Source organism: Takifugu rubripes, chromosome 18 (assembly GCF_901000725.2).
Source record: "Takifugu rubripes chromosome 18, fTakRub1.2, whole genome shotgun sequence".
In the NCBI taxonomy this organism is placed as follows: Eukaryota; Metazoa; Chordata; class Actinopteri; order Tetraodontiformes; family Tetraodontidae; genus Takifugu; species Takifugu rubripes.
In genome coordinates, this window is record NC_042302.1 from 1821411 (window position 1) to 1828566 (window position 7156).

The 7156-nt window shown below is 44.3% G+C and overlaps 1 protein-coding gene across 8 annotated transcripts in view; it reads left to right on the forward strand.

Annotated features, from left to right (window-relative positions):
• Nucleotides 1–7156, forward strand: part of nav3 (neuron navigator 3) — a 283562-nt gene that overhangs the window by 67233 nt on the left and 209173 nt on the right. For all 8 annotated transcript variants that reach the window (XM_029851618.1, XM_029851620.1, XM_029851621.1 and 5 more), the window contains one exon: nt 7136–7156. This exon is cut by the window's right edge and continues 436 nt beyond it. The gene's annotated coding sequence lies outside the window, so the exon portion shown is untranslated. The remainder of the gene's footprint in view (nt 1–7135) is intronic.

Genomic DNA, 7156 nt, shown 5'->3' on the forward strand with positions numbered 1-7156 from the left:
AATAAAACAGAGCCTGTTTGAAATCACGAATGGCTACTATCAGCTCTGTTCCGTCTCAGTGTACTGTACGTAGGCACAAATTCTGCATAAAGGATGAGGAATATAATAACTGTCAGGATGGCTGAAGGGATAAGTGACAGGCGGATCTTGATGTTCACCCACCTTGGAATCCAGCTGAAACAGGCTGGATGCAGAAGATTTACTCACAGCTCCTAGTTTGTTCATTTCATTAGGTCGATGGCTCCTTGATGGGTAGTCAGAAGAGCCAGAACTCCTTGCTGTAACCTCAGCGAGCCTTTGGCTTTGCTTTAGTGTCACTGTGATGTCCACCGTCTACAGGATTTGACCCCAAAATACTGCACAGTCAGCATTTTTCAATTCAGTCCATCTCAGGTGCCATTCAGACATCTTCTGGATCACAGAGCTATCCAAGGATATCCTGGCCATCACGGTGCAAGAGTTAGGAACACGCCTGAGACATGTGACCAATTCTGCACGCAAGGATATGAATGGAAATCTGCAAAAACCTGCACATACCTGGAAGCTTTTTGCTATAAAGCAACAGTCTGAGCATTTCCAATATTGTCAAGTTTATTTCTATAGTTTCCTCAGAAAAGCTATATTTAACTGTATTAATTTACACCCCCCTCCCAAAAAGAATGTATGCATTTTCCCCCACCCGTGAATTGCAACACTCTTGTCGGGGTCTCGGCGCGATTTCGTCGGGGCTCCTGAGGCTTCACGCACCATCGGGGGAGGGGAAATCTGCGCAGAACGTGTGCATGTGTCTCATGTTTCTGTTTGAATGTGTGATTGTTTTTGTTTGATGTGTGTGTTCATTTTTGGAAGTCGGAGCACAGGGAATCATGTAGGCTTAACTGAAAAAAAAAAAGTGTCTCTACAACCTCCCCCAACCCCCCCGTTCCCACCACCACCACCCCAAGTCCTCCCCAGAAGCCGTCCCTGTGGGATTCACATGTTGGAAATGTTATGTAGCCTGACTACTTGTTTTATTTAACAGGGCGAGGAGCGTTTTGGTGCGGTTCAGTGGCGCCAATAAATCACTTAAGTAACGGCAACCTTCACAGATGTGTCGGTCATAAAATGCGCCTGGACAAATCTGACTGACCTCTGTTTGGTTTTGTCCAGACCTTCTGTGTGTGTTCAACAGGCCCTTGTGGCGAACCAGCCACCACACCTCTGTGCATAACAGATCCCCCCATCCACAATGGCATCATGGCTAATTGAGATGATGCAGCCCTATCTTCTCATGTCTCTTTCTTTCTTTAACAGCTTAAGAAGCTGGCGGAAAAAAAGTGAACAAAGATGTAACACACACCCCCCCCGTTGGCCCGATCCTCCGCCACCCTCCCCTTCTCTGTGATTCACCAAGCCATAATGAGATTTCATGTTAATCCCGACACAATATCACAAGATTACGCGCCTCCATAATTCTTGGTACAGGCACAGCCGACAGTGGAGAATGGGTTTGGCACATGCGGGGGGGTGGGGGGGTAGGGTGGAGTTTGGCAGCATGGAAGCGCATGAATGTAATCTAAGTGTAATTAGGTAGTAATGCAGCTTGATGGGTGGAATAGGGGCTTTGCTTTTTGCTTTCATACGCAGAGTTCCATCTTTGTCAAAAAGATTAAACTATTCTCAGAAAGGGGGGTGAGGGGTGGGGGGGTGGGGGGGGGGGGGGTGGCTACAGGAGACGACCAGGATGGATGTGGATGTGTCCCAGCAAGATGATAGGGGAAGATGACGGAGTGCTTGGAAGGGTCAGAGGGTTAAGACAGAGCGGGGTTATTTATCTTAGAAATGGTGTTTTTTCCAGTCATAGCTTCAGTGGTCAGAGAATGATTCATGAAAATGGGGATCGTTGCAGTTGGGCGCTTGGATTTCATTAGGAACTACATGAAGTATGATATTCTGTTGTGGGACACACGGAGACCAGGTCCTGCCTTAAAATGATCCTCGTGGAGGTTTTTATGAAGCCCAACACCAGGCGACAATCCAGATGCTTGGCCCGGCCTTAGTCATTACGCCACGTTTCACAGACAATAGCCATGTTTACGGGACCTTAATATTTTGGATGAAGTAGGAATCAATGTCGATTGAATTAAAACTGCATCACCTGAACATTTTAAATCCAATGGGGTCATTCAGAAAGAAATTTAATTCAGATTTATGCCGGTTGATTTTTATTAGATTCATGCAAGCTGTTAATCGATCAAAACATAGACAGAATCCATCCATCCATTCTGTGACAGGTGCAATATGGACCCAAAAGCAGCACTCTGGAAGGCTGGAACCGTTGGTAGTGACCCTTTGTTAGTACACAGGCAAACAGGAACTCAGGCAGACAAGGAAACAGGAAAGAGTCCGTTCTTCAGGCAAATTACTGGGGCAGAGGGACAGGAGGGACCTGGGGGAATGGGGCTGTGACACATTCATTCATTCTCTGTACCATCGTCACCATTGATCAGGTTTTTTTTAACACTAACAGTCTCATCACATTTGTCAGTCATACTTCTTGGTTCTTTTCCTTCTTGTGCACGTGTGAAACATCATCGACCACAGTTCCAACCTGCGAGGTATCTTCCAAGTTTCCCTGAAGTGTCCTCGCTCCGCCCCATTTATCAAGTATACATTTCATCTTAATTGTGTGGACAGCTAGGTATCCCACAATGCACTGCACCTTGGCTTACAGGAGCAGCAGCAGTGGGGGAAGGTGTGGATTTCAAAGTATGAACTCCACAAGTTCACAAGTCTGTGTCTCCGCACTGTGGATCGAGAACCAGCCAGAGAATGCAAGCACAGCTGGTCAGGTTGAGGAATGGGTTTCGGGTGGGCGGGTCTGGAGGAGCTATTTACTCTTTACTCTTACTCTTGTACTTCCTATCCTCTTAACACCTATGTGCTATCGCAAAATAAAATCAAGATTCAAAAGTTCTGTCGATGTTTACGTCACAATTGTACCCAATTGCTTGGAAAGATAATTACTCATAATCACTCAAGACATTCATCCTGAATTTACCCAGCAGCAGAGTCGCAATCAAGTCTACACACTTCCTGGGTGCACACACACATTTGACAGGCATATGTGCGATCATTTAACAATCTATACTTTGCACGCTGTTAACAATTTTGAATATTTACCTCTATTATTGTCTCATATGTTTTTCCATAGCTTTGATGTAAACACAGTGAAGTCACTGGTGTAATATATGTATAATACATTTGTGCTGTAGAGGATGTAGTAAAGGTACCGTATTTTCTGGACTATATGTCGCTCCGGAGTTTAAGTTGCACTAGCCAAAAAATGCATAATAAAGAAGAAAAATAGATATATAAGTCGCATTTTGGGCTATAAGTCGCATTTTGGGGGAAAATGTATTTGATAAAATCCGAGACCAAGAACATACATTTCATCTTGAAAGGCAATTTAAAATAATAATGGATTAGCAATAGGGCTACGGTATGCTAACGTAACAAATTCAGCGACATGAACTGAGTACGTGTCTGCTTTGTTAACGTAACATATTAACAGTTATTCAGATAACTATAGCATAAAGAACATCTGAGCAAGTTTACCAAACAATCAAGTCTAACTCCATAGACGAAGCACCGCTTCCTCTTCTGCGTCAATAAAGGAACTCGTTCCTCAGGTACACGCCTAGAGCGCTCTCTTGTGGTTGTCAGTGTGAAAATAACGAACATGTGAAATTGTGTAATAATGTATTTATTTAACATATAAGTCGCTCCGGAGTACAAGTCGCACCCCCTGACAAACTATGAAAAAAAGTGCGACTTATAGTCCAGAAAATACGGTACTTGAGTATTCAGCAAAAGTCATGTTCCATATACCAGAACTGATGTTTTTTATATACTGTATATATATATATATATTTGAACAATGAGCTAAGAGCCGCTTCTTAGTCAGTGAGGTTGTGGGGTTCCAACCGAGCCGGTATGACTCCATCAGTTAATGTTCCGCTCATACCGAGGTGTAGGCATATATGCGTAAGGAGCCTTGCCTAAGGGCTCACCTGGATTCGAACCGACAACCTTCCGCACCAAAGTCAGTGTCGTAAACCAGTCCAGTCCAGTCGCATAAGGAACACAAGAAGCTGGAGAAGTACCAAGGGCTGAAGGAGGAGATGGAGAGAATGTGGGGCATGAAGACAACAGTGGTCCCAGTGGTGATCGGGACACTAGGGGCAGTAACCCCCAAGCTAAGTAGATGGCTCCAACAGATACCAGGAACCACATCAGAGATCTCTGTCCAGAAGAGCGCAGTCCTAGGAACAGCTAAGATCCTGAGCAGAACCCTCAGACTCCTGGGCCTCTGGTAGAGGACCTGAGTCTGAAGGAAGGAGGCACCGCCCAGGAGGGCGAGGAAGAGATTTATATATATATATTCTACGGTACTCTTTAATATCCATTTGCTGTAAATGTTACAAAAGTGTCATTTTTGCATGCTAACAGAATATCATCTTTGCAGAAGGTTTTCTCCATCATTGAAGAGTAGAAATCCTTATTGCCTTTATTGGATATCTGGATAATTAATGGTTCTTCCGGGGCGCCGCACAGAGGCTGGTAGGGCTCCTGCTACTGTCCCAGTTCTTCAGAATATATCTGTCAGCCCTTTCCCAGCACCTCCAGTATACGTCCCTCCTCATACATGCATATTTGTTTTTGAAAATAAACAATGGAATACTGACAGGGTCATGTTTGCTTGATTGGAATTAATCCCCACTGAGGCTGATTAAAAAGAGGTTTATGTCCAACTAATGCTGTAAGGCCATGATGGTATTTTAATGTGATGCAAGGGCATCATTTATCTTTCACCTCTGACCTATTGAAGTGATAATTTACACCGAACCCCCCCCCCCTCTTCCCTCAGCCTCTCTGCAATCCCTGAGGAAATCAGGTCGGATCTTGGGCCGTCATTTACATCTCCTGGAATTAAAGCAGCCGTGTGGAGTCGCCCACCCCAGGTCTTGTGAATCAAACTTTATTGACCACTTCACGAATGACGGACACCCGTTGAATATAAAGCGGCAGCGAAAGGCCACTGGTTGTGGGGAAACGGTGGCGAAGACAGGAAGCAGATTCACCTGCGCGCCCAGCGCAAAGGCAGCAGGTGCCTCTCATAAATTTGAAGCTTGAACTGCGACAGGACAAACACGTCTTGCAAGAATATAGCCACCTTCTGCTCCTGAGAACCGGTTCTCTGCCCAGTTATGACAGCAATAATTAAAGGTTCATTTGCTTAGAATGGACTGCATTTGCAATTTCATGTTGCAGTTTTAAGCTTTTAACATTCCCTTGTAAAAAATCCGTAAAAATCGCTTACTTGTTTATATTGTGGCCATTGAGCTCCCACAGTCAAATATTCAGGGCAACCATGAATGACTGAGGTTGTGTTTTGTTAAAAGTTGCCCCCCCTTCCCACACACACACACACACACACACACACACACACACACGGACACACACAAAATGTCTTTACACAGGCCTGATTGTCATGATACACATCTCTTTAGCTGTGTTTAAGGTTTATGCATCACAACAGGAGGAAACACCCCTCTTACCCCATTGTTTTGCTGATTTGTTGTCTTTTAGGTATTTTTAAAGCTGTATTTCTCCTGACAGCTCACAGGATCACTATAGAATAAACAAGCATTGAACAGTCATTGTATATCTCAACAATGAATCAACGCATTTAATTTGCCTTACCATTTATTTTCCCATTTTTGCCCAAACGAGTTATATGGGATTTAAATGTGAGTGCAGCGGCAAGAACTGAGAGTTGCACCTTTGTTTTGTTGCTTCAGTGCGTGTTTGCACCTGGGTAAGGACGTTCTCTCCCTGCTGCTGCCTGTCAGGAAATGAACAGATGGGGAATAACCTTTGACTCCTGTATCTTAAAATTGGAGACTATCTTGAGTCAAAGTGCCAGAATAGCACTTCCTTGCGGGACAAAATGGACCAAGCTTTCCACTGTAATTTCTTTTGAAATATGCAACAGGACAAGGGGCATAAATTAGCAATCATGCACTATGCATGAATTCATAAAGCACTATTATCCCACTACTGAGGGAAAATCCAGGAGCAATAGAGCTGAGCAAAGTCAGCATTTCTAGAATGTCGCGTTAACACCGGTTTCAAAACTGTCTTCTAGTCTTCAGAGAGCACTTCCTTCATTTCTACGGCTGTAAAAATGTCTCCTCTTCACACACGATAGCTGGCAGCTAACAGTCACCGGGCTTGATTCATTAGGTCTCCTAAGAACCGTTTCTGAATTGGCAGCACATGACATGATTGCCCTTAAGTAACTGACAGTGTTGCTGTGTTACATGGCGCTGTGGCGCTGGCTAAGTGTTCTGGGACAATGGAAACTGCTAACATGTGACTAGTGTTAGGGGAAGCCATAAAAGCAGGCTGTCTGGAGGTGGAGGGGGGTGTCCCAGATGGCTTTTCTTACAGCCTCCAAGGATTATTTTAGTGGCTGTTCAGCCAAACGACTTTCAAAGCTGAGAATATTGATTGCGTTGACACTGAGTGTGTTTGATGCTCTGTTTTTCTACATTCAGGAGGGGGCGCTGCTTTGATTTTCATTGAGAAACAAGCCATCAAATGCACATTAGAAGCTTCTGAAATGACAGATGTTGTGTTACAGATGATATAAGTAAACCGAAAAGACATTTTGAACCCTGGCAGAGTCCACCGAGGAACCAAGCACTCATCTTGTGGTAATTTCCATGCTTGGACTCTTCGCAGGATGCACGTTTGCCCAACCTCAGCATGACTCAAATGTTCCCCCCTTTTTTTTGGTGAAAAATCAGTTTGTAGAAGAAAAAAAGGCGGACAACAACCCCCCCAAAAAATCAAACGGCATGAAGTAGAAGGAAGCTTCTCCTTCCCGCTTGCTTTCAGAGCACCATGGCAACATTAACTTTGAAATGCAGATCCCCTCCACCATTTGTACAGAGCGGCACCAAAGGGAATATTGACTTTTTTTCCAGAGACAAAGAACTGTTGTGTTAATTGTAGAGCTCAAATCATAACCCTCATTGGTTTTTTGTGGGGGCATTTCAATAAAGTTATGTCTTTTCTTTATCCCCAGATGAGGAGGGAAGTGCGCATG